The following is a 13,986-nucleotide window of genomic DNA, read 5'->3' as shown; positions in this document are numbered from 1 at the left end:
GTTGAAGCAATAGTCAAACCTTCTATTTCATTAATCGGTTAATAAAATACATAAAATACAACATTCCACGAGGAGCTGTGGACTAAGGAGAAAACCAATCTCAATCTGTTAGCAGGCCAAAGGCAAAATCCCTAACCCCTACAAACAAAACCTCAAAAATCCCAAAAGAAAAACAATGCTGAAGCTAGCTAACGAGAATAAAGAATCGAACCCAAAGAGGAAAAAATGTACCAATCTATAAGGATTTCATGTCCGAATACCTCACGAACCCTCAAACATGTAGAACATAAAAAAAAACAATGATTCCCGCCAAGAACATTTTGCATCCCGCCAAGAATAAAATGCCTTAATGCCTCCGCCATCCCCCTGACCTACATCTTTAATCTCAACCACCAAACCTCCTCACCCGATCCAACGACAGTGGCCGATCTCGTAGAACTTAGAAGCATGATGCTTACCCACATGGACCCACCAACATGCTCGACCGTTCCTAACCGTAGATCTGCCTTGCTTAATCCGACGGCTGAGGATCATATCGCATGGGTCTACATCACCGAACAATAGCGTGTGATGAGGGCGGTATTCTATCTGACCCCTAGGCCACGTGTAGCTCATTGAATGGTATTGCTCCCATTTCAGAAAAACCACTTCCCGCTTGCAAGGCCTGTGATCATCAAAAAACCACCCCAGACACGGTTTTGCGATCAAAGAAGGAAAACCTAGGGTTTTGAGGCCGCCGAGAGTTCCCGGATTCTGGCCCCTCGTTGCATCTACTCTACCTAAACCAATGTAAGATGTAACTGCCACCATCCTACCGACCATCCAAAAAATAAAATCTCCCAGGTTGCTTCCACCTAGAATCTCTATTAATGTACTTACATGGGTTGCGAAGGCTGACCATGGCCTGCAACCCTCTGAAGACCTGACTGTGAAAGAAAAAGTTAATCATAAAGAAACTGAGTCATCTGGCCCCGCCTCCATGGCTCTGTTCTGAAACACCATCCTATCATCATCTGCCTGGTCGTAACAATTCACCTTTAATCTGTTTTGAGGCAACTCTTGCCAACCCATCACAACCCTGTTTTCTGTACAGATCACTCCTTGATTGGCAAGAAGATCCGCCAATTTATTGGTCATTCTTCACAGATGTTTAAAAATTACTATTCGAAGGCACTAGAGGTGAAGCTCAATCTGTTGAAAGACCTAGATCAGCCTCCAGTTTCTTGAGATTTTTCCAGCATTGTAGCCCAGATGATTCTCTTGACCGAGTTCATGATTAACTCTGAATCAACTTCAACAATCACATTTTGGTACTTATCCTATTTCAAGAAATCTAAGAATTGATCCACAACCATTAATTCTGACATATTATTGGTGGCTCTTCCTAAATGGCAATAGAAGGTGAAAAGAATACTTCCGTTCTCATCCCTTGACACCCCTCCATAACCAGTAATGCTCGGGTTGCCTTTTGAAGCCCCATCAGTATTGTATTTCAAAAAACCCTTAGGGGGAGGATACGAGAAATATTGCTCAGATTCCATTGTTATTACCTTCCTTCCAAGCCCTAAGGAATAAGTCCCTACAAACCCATCTAACTGAGAATCCTCAATTATGTTGCTGAAGGTGGGTTCTTAGGGAGATTTCATACTATAGTGCCAACCGTCTCCTTAAGCTGTTTTAAGATCTGCTCAAAAAGGCGTTGGGATGGCTTCTTTTCATTCTTGAAGATTCTATTGTTCCTTTATTTTCAGACATTCCATATAATGAAGCTTGGCATAAGAGCCCATGCTGAGCCAAGAAATTCATAATCTAAAAAAGTTTCTTCTCCATTTGTTGAGGGTGTTGATAGTACTCCCTTTGTCGCTATCAGTCTGATGGAAAATGTTGGCAAAAGAATCCCACAACTTGGAGGTAAAAATGAAATTGTTGAGAAGGTGCTCCATTGTTTCCTCTTGGGCTTCACAAAGCTGGCATCTGGAAGGCCCCAGGACACCCCTCTTCCAAATGTTATCCCAAGTAAAAATTTTCCTATGCTGAACCAACCAAATGAAGAGTTTAATTTTCATCCAACCTTGATGCCTCCATAGGTTTTGCCAAATCCTATCTAGAACATGGGAATCTAGTTCAAGGAGTATGAGTTTTGCCTCCTTAAGATTAAAGGTATCCTCACTACTGTTGCCCCATCTTAGTTGGTCACGCCCCCCTGACATTAAAATCTTCCTTTGTTCTAACATTTTCATTAGTGCCTCTGCTTTAGCTTTCAGGGGGCTATCATCCCTATAATAAAAGTTCCTCCAGGTTCTCCATTTTCCTATACTGTTGGTTTGGTCCCAAAAATCCTTTACCTTAGATAACCCTTTGGTATCTCTCTCTTCCATGAGGTTCCCCAAGTCCTCTTTTAACAGTATAGGTTCTTGTTGCCATTTATCCTCCCAGAATAAAGTTAAGTCTCCCTCTCTGATTTCCTAAAAGTTGTTTTCTTGAGCTAAGCCCCTGTTCTCCTAGGCCTTATTCCAAATGTCTGAGCCCCTTATATTTCCATAAATCCTTATGTGATCCATATTTTTCCAAGTGCTAGCATATTTTTCTTTCCAAATAGTAGCCCACTAAGCCTCTGGGTCTTTTACCCAACACCACCATAATTTTTCCCATAAAGCCTTGCTTAGAATCTCAGGATCATCCAATCCAAGACCCCCATGGTTTTTATGCTTGCAAATTTTTTCCCAGGCTACCAAGGCACATTTATTTATTTCTTCCCCCTTGCCCCAAAGAAAGTCTCTTTGTATGGTTATGAATAGTTGCAAGACTCCTTTTGGTGCTGGGAGAGCTGATAGCATGAAGACTGGGATTGATTGAAGGATAGCCTTTGTAAGCACCAACCTACCAGCTAAGTTTAAAGATCTAATAGTCCATTTCCTGATTTTATCTTGCAACTTATTAATCACTGTCTCCTAGATGCTCTTGTGTAAGGGTTTAGCATTTAGAGGAACTCCCAAATATTTTGATGGGAGGATCTCCCTTTGAAAGCCCGTAGTTCTAGAGATACTCCTATGAATAGCAATACTAGTATTAAAGAAAAAAATCTTAGATTTGGAGAGATTAACTTCTATACCTGAAGCCATTGCAAGGCACTTAGGATTTTCTTATAAGCAAGAGCTTCTTTGACCGTGGGGATTCCTTACAGCATGGTGTCATCAACAAATTGTTGATGAGTCAAGGCCTATCCATTATCAAAAAGTTGGAGACCTTTGATCTTACAAACTTCTTTTTCATGTATGATAAGCCGACCTAATCCTTTCATCATGAGGATGAAGAGAAAGGGAGAGAGTGGGTCTCCCTGCCTAAGGCCTCTTGAAGGAATAAAAGTCTTCGAGGGAGAACCTTTAACCAAAAATGAAAAGTTGGAAGAAGTAACTAGGGCCATGACCCATTTAACCCAGTTGTGATCAAACCCAAAAGCAATAAGGGCTTTCTTGATATAGGTCCAATTCAGCTTATCATAAGCTTTGGCTATGTCCAACTACATGATCATTCCAACCTTCCTATTGCTAGTCAGAGAGTGCACCACCTCATGTGTTTGAATGATGTTATTGAGAATTTGTCTACCTTCCACATATCTAGATTGTTCCACAAAAACTAAGGTAGGAAGAAAAGGTTTGAGTCTATTGGCCACAACCTTGGATATTATCTTGTAAACCACATTGCATAAAGCTATGGGTCTAAACCTGTTAGGAGTTTGAGCCAAATCTTGTTTAGGGATCAAGGAGATAAAGGAGAAATTGAGCGCCTTCAAAATAGTTCTATTCATCCTGGAATATTCTACTACATTTAGAATATCTTGTTTGACTATATTCCAGCAAGCTTTAAAGAAATCTACATTGAAACCATCCGGGCCTGGCGCCTTACCATTCTGCATTTCTTTGAGGACCTCAATAACCTCCTCTTCGGTCACTGGCCTATTAAGGTTCAAATTGTCCTCTCTAGACACCAACCTAGGTATATGTCCTGTTAAGCCCCTAATGAAATGTTCTCTATCAGAGCAGGTTTCCTTTGCTATACCTCAAAAGTGCTGAACCAGCACAACTTCTATTTCTTTAGGAGAATTGAGAAGATTACCTCCCTCGTCCTTGATCGAAGAAATCTTGTTATGAGCTCTATTCGCCATAGTGGATTTATGGAAAAATCTAGTGTTACGCTCTTCTTCTTTTAGCCATTGAACTGTAGATTTTTGTCTCCAAAAAATTTCTTCTTGTTTACATAAATTCTCCCAGTTTTGATGATATTTGGTAACTTGATCACTTTTGACTTTATCAAAGCCATCCGTGATAGGGGCTTGGTTGAGTTCCTGCATTTTGCATTCAACAGAATTTTTTTGCTTCAAAAATATTGCCATATTCATTCTTGTTACAATCTTTGAGCCTGAGCTTAATGTGTTTTAGTCTTTTTTGAAGAAGGAACATTCTTGTGCCCTGAATATTCAAATTTTCTGACCACCAGTTGGCAATGTTGCTGATGAAATATGGGTGGGAGAGCTAGATATTCTCAAATCTAAAAGGTCTATTCCTAGGGGTACCAATGCCCTGAACCTCCAGTTGAACTGGCCAGCAATATGAGCCTCCAAAGGGGAGAACTCTTGCTATCATTTCCTTGTCAATGAGCATAAGGTCCTATGAGATTATGAATCTGTCTAATTTTGAGGCCACCTGAGACTCTCCTCCTCTTTTATTGTTCCAAGTAAAGAGACCATTACTCATTACAATGTCCACTAGCTTCATATTATCTATAAAAGATTGAAATGCCAAAGAGTCTTTATTGAGAATTCTCGTTTCCCCTTTCTTTTTCCGAAAGTGATTTGATCATGTTGAAATCACCACCCAAGATCCATGGTATTCCCGCATGTCTATCTCTGAGATCCTCCAGAGAATCTAGAAACTTAAGTTTACCATCCATTCTTTGGGGGCCATACACATTCGTGACTATGCTGGTTTTCTTATTTCCCATAGGCTAAATGACCACTCATAAATAATCCATAGACGCCTCATCATTTATTATGCCAATTTTTTGGGCGTTCCAAAGAGTGAGTATGCCTCCGGTTGTATTATCTACTTTAAATTCCAGAAACTCAAATTGATTGAGCCATTTGCTATGAATTTCTTTTATTTTTGAATGGAACATTTAGTTTCCTGGATGAAGATCACATCTAGTGCTGCTAGTTTCATTCTATTACTAAGTAATATTTGTTTTCTTTTACTTCCTATACCCTTGATATTCCATGAAATGAACTTCATTATTAAGATTTGCAAATGAGTAGCTGGTTAGGTCTTTCATATTACCTGAATCTATCATTATCTTTCCACATTCCATCAATAGCTCGTTCTGATTTTTCCTGCCTCTTTTTTCTTAGGTTTCTGGGTGCTAATCCTGGTGTGGTTTTCATAGTTTTCACACCTTCGCTGCCCTACCTTTCATTGTTTCTTTTCTTCTCCAGCCATTTGGTCTGAGTTTTCAATATAAACAGCTACTAAACTCTATTGAACTCCTCTAGAGGTGATGAGTCTACCCCCTCCCTGGTTCCTTGTTTCAAGAATCCTTCCAGATCTAGGTTCTCTTTACCAATAATCTCCTGTAGTTTGTGGTCCTCCATTTCCATCTCACTCTGGGTCATTTCCTGGTCCATCTCTAGTTCTACATCACTCATCATAGTTTCTTTCTGTTTATTAATATCTTGTGTTTTTTCACCATATTTTTTGTTCTCCTCCTCCACTTGACATCCTCTGTTTGCCTGATCTGCTTTTCTTATCACTTCTTCTTCTCCTAGTACTTGGAACCTGTTTTGACAGGCCTGTTGCCCTTCTGTTTGATGTAGTTTTGGCCCCCTTTTTCCTCCTTTTCCTTTATGTACCACTTTGTGAAAGCTTTCAATATCTTTCATTGCATTAGCTTTACTCTTGTTTTCTGTTTTACTGATAGGGCAGTCTCTGAATAGGGGCCCATGCTCATGGCATTTGCGACATTTAAATGGAACATGTTCATAATCTATTGTTTGTACCCATTCTTCATCATACACTTCCAAGATTACCTCATCTGGTAGAGCTCCAGAGAGATCCATCTCCACACATATTCTTGCAAAGGAAGTATATTTCCCCCTTCTAGTGGCCTAAGAAGCTTTGACAAAATGCCCTAACTTATTTCCTATGGTAGATAAGGATTTCGTTTGCTAGTAATCAAGAGGTAGAGAGTAGAGTCTTACCAAAACTGGGACCGAGGTAAAAGTCTCATGCTCCGGGACAAAATTCAGAATCCATGGTCACATATAGAGGCTTGCTGCTGCATAAAAGTAGGGCCCTCCTTCAAACACTCTGCCCTTATCTTCAATATTTGCAAAGACAACAGTAAACAATCCCTTTGACCCAAGACGTAGGTCTATGCTTCCTTTTGGTTTCCAGTGGTATTTACTCCATGTTTGTAAAGCTTTTTTAGTGGGCCATAAACCCATGAATTTACAAATGATTGCATATGTCTGCATGTGGTCCTTGTGTGCCTGCAGAGCATGATCATTTAAAACTACCTTGGGTGTGATCGCAGCTTTGGGTTTACATGGTCGCTTTTGTGCTTTGTCTTTTGTTCCTTGTGCCTTGTCTTCTTCCTCATTTACATTAGTGCTACTATTCTCCCTTGATTTAGTATCATCTTGCTCCTCTTCACTGTTCCTTTTCCTTCCTTCTAAAGGACCTCTATCATTTTCTATTGGTTTTTTACTTCTATTGGCCACAACCTACTTGTAGGAGGGAATGGAGCTCCATCCTTTGTGTCCTTCCATGGAGAACAACCTCTACAAAAGCTTGTAACCCTAGCTATTCACCCGCACTCCCCGGTCCCCTTCCAACCCTTACTTAGGTCAACTTACTTAGGTGTAATGTGAGAATTTATCTGCAAACTTCTTTATATTTTACAGTTAAAAATTTGTCACTACGAGCTTAATATTAGCACTGCAAACACAATTAGACTATCTAAACTATTGTGTAATGATTTAGTTTTATAAACTTCTTTAGCATTTTCTAAAATAGAAAATTTAGTAAAAGCATTCCACAAGACAACCATAAAGTATCACTATATAGATTCATGCTACCTTTAATTGCAAGGGATACATACATTCAAAACTAAAGAGGAGAAAAAAGGAGAGTAGAGTTCCCATTAGACTTTGGGTATAAGCTCAAACTCCAAAACAATAAATGAGGGATAAAAAAAAGAAAATGAGATGCACTAGTTTAATAGGAGATTACTAAAGATATATGAATTGAAAAAAAAAACCTTTATTAATGAATTTTGTACATAAAAAGATTAATGGAAGGGAAACATAAAATATAGTTTATGATACAATGCAATGTTAGAGTGCATTTAAATATATCAAGTAGTTATCATGATTATGATGGCTGAAAAATCCTATATTTTAAATATGGCATGTCCCTAATTTAGGATGCAACCATTTGTATATTTATTTATTATTATAATTTTTATACATGGATACGTTAAATTCTGTTCCTATAAAAATAATTTATGAGAACATATTTACTAAAAAAAATTTTAGTTTTTATTATCATGTGTAACACTCTTTTATAAATCTTTGTTAATTGAAGTTTCAAGATTTGGTCATATAACATGATAGCCATTTTTCTGATTATGAAAGGCTAAAATGGGCTTAATTCAATTTTTTATATAAGTGTGTGGTGACTACTTCTCTGATTTGAAAAATAAAAATATTTCACACTCTAACTTTACTTCAACACTATAGGATATTTTCCTGGATTCTCATATTGACAACAATAAGACATACTACACCAGGTCAATTTGTTTTGAATGATTTTTTTACCATTTATTGGTTATGAGCATTTTTATTGGATAGATATTTATTTTTTTCTCCAAGGTCTATATTTCGACATCTTATGAATTCCTAATTTCAATTTGAAACCAACCATCGTTTATTTATCTTTCACTCACTATATGTTGGTCATTTTCTCCAATATTTCTTTTTGGAAATTGTTTTCATTCTTTTTAACTTCTTAATTGACATGGACATGATCATTTTTTCAGTGCGGGTCTTAGGGTGACAAATGTCCTAAATGATAACATTTGGGAGAAGTTTAAAGTTTCTTGATGTAACATCATGTACTGCTACATTCAAGTCAATTTCCAAAACTTTTTCTTCATGATTAAGAGGAACATAACCAATTGTTTTATCTTATGTCATATTTGATTTCATATAAAGAAGTAACATGGAAATGACTACTAATTTATAATCATGAATAATTAATTGCAACTTCCTAATTTTATATTTCTTATCAATTTAAATGGTTTTTTTATTTTTTATATTATATTTATCTATAAAATTATTGATTACCTAGCTAAATCAAAGCTTATATGATGTTACCTCATACTCAAAAAGATAGAAATACTACTTTCTTTTTCTAATTTCTTTAGAGAATATGACATTTATATTCAAACTCCAATTATTTATTTAGTAAAGTTATTTATTTTTTAACATTTTCATTAAGTGGAAAGAATATTTATATAAATAATATTTTATTCCATTTTTAATTTAGGTACACTTCTAACATCAAAGATATTAGAAATTTAACTCTTATTTTAATATATACTTCTATATCACCATATTATGAAGTATTATGTAAATCATGAGATTCAATTTTCAAATCCCTTGTGATCAAGAAAACAAAAAATACATACTTAATATGGAAAATGAAAATTAAAAATATTGTACCTAGTTTATAATTATTGGCACATTAATTATTTTCTAATTACAACTTTTAGTGGTAGGGTTTAGAAAATGAAGATTCTCATATATTATTGATTCCTCCTAAATCAACGGGCAATGTTTTCAATAATAACTTATTTTCTTCTCTAAATCCATTTATAAAACATTATCAAAATTAAAAACTTAACAAATATGAGTAAAAAATTATCATTCCTTTCATTGACTACTACATATGGGGATTGATAAGAAGTGGATTCAAAATACAACTTATAAAACATTTCTTGAAATGTAACTGGACTTGTAAAAGTTGCATTGGATTATGGAATGTCTCCTTCATTAAAATGTTGGGATTATTCTACTTGCCACATGTTTATTCATTATCGTAGAGGAATAAAATGGTAGGGTTGTGCTTATATGTTGTTCTCAACATTGTGTTATTAAGTGTTATGTTTCTAATTTTCCATGTTAAATGTATGATATATTTTTTTAAGGTTTCTAATTAAAAGACTTATTTTTAGATGTATGAGCTTATAGATATATGACCAATTTGATAGAAATATTCCTCACGTTTTATCAAGTTGATAGGAACTATCCCTATTGGCAGTTGGGACATTAATATTTTTCCAATTACAAATACCAATTGAAGGGTTGATAATGAAAGACACTCCCATATTCTAGTCATCTCAACGTGATCAATGACAAAGATTTCAATAATAACCTAATTAAAAATTAAAAATTCAATAATAATCTAATAAAAAATTCAGTGTTCCTCTAGTTGATGATGTTATATGAGGACTAATGAGAAGTGGATTTGAAATATAACTTATAAATACTCTCTTGAAATTTGGCTTTAGTTGTGAAAGATGCACTCAATTATGGAATGTCTACCCCATTCACACATTCATATTCTCCTCTTTGTCTAATGTTTGTTTGTTTCCATAAAGAAATAAAATGGCAGGGTTTAGAATTTTGTTACTCACCATTATGTTTCCATATCATTATGTTAAATGTAGTGTTTGGAATTGTTGACCTGAGTTTTATGACTTTGGTTTTATGACTTTTGTGAGCAAAGGATAAGTTTCCCAGACCAAAACTCTTTAAATATCGTAAATTGTTTGGAATGGTCACTCTCTACAAATTTTAACGCTTCATTGGCCTTTGGATCTCTTGCTCTTCCAAAGAAGAGAATCTACAAAAATATAAGCTTAACTAACGCAATGTATGTACAGAATATACACTATCTACTAATACACCTAAAAGTAATGATTAATAGTTAATAAATATACTGTACAAGTTAAACAATTAATAAACTATGATACATAAATCACATTAACAGTATTAACTAAAATACAATGGGCACTGTTTAATACAAAATTTATAATACAACAAATGAAACACCCAATGACCTTACATAATTGGCCAAATGAATGATTGTATTTAGATTTACTGCAATATATTTAAATGCAATCTAATTTTCATTTATATATGAAATTATAAGTTAGAACTAACAAATAATCCTTGACATGAGTAAGCAGAACACATAACTACAAAAATGTAACTATGTTAACCTTTAAACCACCATAGAGAATTAAGTGTTCATTTTTAATGATTCACATAAAAAATGAATGATAAATGCGTAGTGTTAACTAATGCTAAACATCTACTATTTTCCAACTAAAATAAAATTGAAAATTAGTTACAACGATTTCTAAATAAATGATATTTCTGTTATCCATGTATGAATCAAATCAATAAATAAACAATACATTATAAATACAAGTTACAAACTACTACAAGAAATATATTAATCCAACTCATATAAAGGTAACATGGCTTACAATTTAAATTCCTACAGACAATTGTCTACTTCAAATTCCATTTTAAACTAAAATGAAACAATATTCTAAATGCACTCTAACCATCTAAATACACTCTAACCATCTCCTAAATTGAATTATTCTAAATATTAAAATCTAGATATTTTCTCATTATATAATAAATGTTAGGATGCATTGTACCTTTAAATACCAAAAAAATCAATACCCAAATATAAATTTGCATGTGTTAAACACAACACGCTTGAATTTTGTCGGATTAAGCTTTAGACTGCCTCATTAGCTTAACTCACACTTTATTTCGTAAAAGAAATAAATCCATGGCTATTTTTCCTTTCATTTGTTCAAGCTCCGCTTCAAGAAAAGGAGGGTCGGTCATTTCATTTATTCATTGTCAATGTTTTTTATTATTTAATTTTTTACTGAGCTAGTATATTTTTTTCCTAAGCTAGTAAATTCAAATTATAATGTTTGTAAATTCAAATTATAATATTTTTTAAATTTATTTATAATAAGTTAGAATTCAATTTTGACCAAATAATTATATATCTAATTTTATTATTAAGTTTATCCAGATTTTTAATCTACCATTTTAATTTTAGACTAAATATCATATTATATGCATTTTTGGAAAGAAATTATTCCATTTCACCATTTTATTGAAGTGGGTATACCGTAAGCTTCTTTATTTAAATTTGTATCCATATAGCTAGCCAGGCAACATGAAATAGACAAGAATGCACCATTAAAGCTATTGTATCAATGTTACCTAGGTACTAATTCAATACTAGAAACTATGGCCTTCAATGAAGAAGCATGAACTATATCAATGAAGAAGCATGAACTATATCAGATAATGTGGATGATCCAGTTACGGAGGTATGATGTGATAACTGGCTATAGGTTGAACTATTATTCCTCCTGTTAAATCAGGGAATAGAATTGGCGAAAATAAGCTTTGTGGGGTTCGACAACGTCACAGAATAATATGAAAGCATACAAATTAGTGTAGACATTGGTGGATGAACTCACGGGTCTACCTATGTACACCAGAGACCAACTTTTATGCATCTCAATGGTTGCTCCTCATCACAATTGTCAATTATTGCTACTCAATCGATAATATTAAAGTTGTTTCCTTCTTCGTATGATCTCAATGTCTGTATAACCAACATAGATTTATCTTAAATATAGATCTACGGAGAGCGATCCAATTTGCTCGCTTGAAATTTTTTTTTATGACTTGACATTATTTAAATGTTTTGTATAGTTATTTACTTTTTTTTTTAAAATTTTTAAATTTTTTTTATTTTGACTGAGTTTCAACTTTGATGATGGAGACAATGTTAAAAATCATACTGCGCTATAGAATGATCCTCTTTGCTCAATCACAACTAGTAGCAAGTACAAAAGTTGGTACATACGAAATCCATACCAAAATAGTGAAATCTTTACCAAAACAATGAAATCTTTGATTTCGTAATTCCGTAGACATGTGTAGATGAAGTAATGACATGGTCATTGGCATATTTCGTAGTAGGAAATACAATAGAAACAATGTCTCACCCATCCTAAAAGAATCAGCATCTCCGACGACTAAACAAAACATGCTTGAGTTTATCGTATTAAGCTTTAAACTATCTGGTTAGATTAACTCACCCTTTATTTCATACAATTAAGAATGATAATTGAAATTCCATGCCTATTTTTCCGTTCATTTGTTCAATTTCACCACTTTATCGATTTGGGTATACCCTAAGATTCTTTATTCGATTTTGTATCTGTATAGCTACCTAGGCAACGTGAAACATACAATAATGCACCATGAAAGCTATTGTATCATTGTTACCTAGGTACCAATTCAATACTAGAAACAATGGCCTTCGATGAAGAAGCAGGAACCGGATCAGATATTGTGGATGATGTTACTGAAGAGACGTGATGTGATAACCGGCTATAGCCTAAACTATTATTCCTCGTCTTAAATTGGGGAATAGAATTGGTGAAAACAGGCTTCATGAGGTCCAGCAATGTCATAGAATAATATTAAAGCATCCAAATTAGTGCAGACATTGGTAGACGAACTGACAAATCTGCCAATGTACACCAGAGACCAACCTGTATGCATGTCAATGCTTGCTCCTCATCACAATTGTCAATTATTGCTACTGGATCCATAATATCAAAGTTGCTTCTTCCTCATATGATCTGGCTGTTGCTTCTTATTCATATGATCTGGCTGTGTGTATAACTAGCATAAATTTACCTTAAATACAAATCTACGGAGAAGGATCCAGTTTCTTGACTTGCAATTTTTTTTAATGACTTGACATTATTTAAATGTTTTGTATAGTTATTTACTTTTTTTTAGAAATTTTTTTTTTGACCTAGTTTCAAATTTGATGATGGAGACAGCATTACACATCATAATGCGTTGTAGAATGATCCTCTCTTCTAAATCACAATGAGTAGCAAGTACAGAAGTTAGTACATATGAAATTCATACCAAAATAGTGAAATCTTTGCTTTCGTAATTCCCTAACAGTATGTAGATGAAGACCATGAAAACTTCTTACCTCAAAAACACTTTTTGGCGAAGGCCACTCTGTGATTGCCTTGATATTCTCTAGATCCATCTTTAATCCATCAGCAGAAACAACAAAACCCAAATACACCAATTCTTCCTTCATGAATGAAAACTTCTTTAAATTTATTAGTAGCTTCTCTTGTTGCAGCCTTTGTAAGACATAATTAAAATGTTTCAAGTGTTCCTCCTTAGACCTGCTGTAAACTAATATATCGTCCAGATATACTATTACAAATTTACCAATAAATTCCTTCAAAACTTCATTCATAAGCCTCATGAATGTACTAGGTGCATTTGACAACCCAAAAGGCATTACCATCCATTCATATAACCCTTCATTTGTTTTAAAAGCAGTTTTTCATTCATCCCCTTCTCTAATCATTATTTGATGATACCCACTCTTTAAATCTAGCTTTGTAAAATAGCTTGTTCCACTTAGTCAATCCATCAAATCTTAAATTCTAGGTAAAGGAAATCTCTACCTGATGGTTATTTTATTGATTGCTCTTGAATCAATGGACATTCTCTAGCCTCCATATTTCTTTGGGCTCAACACTGTTGGTACTGCATAAGGACTCAAACTCTTTCTAATCAGTCCTTTATCTAATAGTTCCTGCACCTGTTTTATGACTTCTTCATTCTCTATTGGAGTCATCCTGTAATCTGATTTATTTGGTATATTTGCTCCTGGAATCAAATCTATACGATGACTATTTTTTCTAGTGGGTGGTAACTCGTTAGGAAAGTCATCTACAATGATATCACAATAATTGTCCAGCATCTCTTGAATCTCA

The sequence above is a fragment of the Pinus tabuliformis genome, chromosome J, assembly GCF_031772625.1.
Source record: "Pinus tabuliformis cultivar Carrire ecotype Pingquan chromosome J, CPIR1, whole genome shotgun sequence".
Lineage (NCBI taxonomy): Eukaryota > Viridiplantae > Streptophyta > Pinopsida > Pinales > Pinaceae > Pinus > Pinus tabuliformis.
This window is presented reverse-complemented; position numbering follows the sequence as displayed.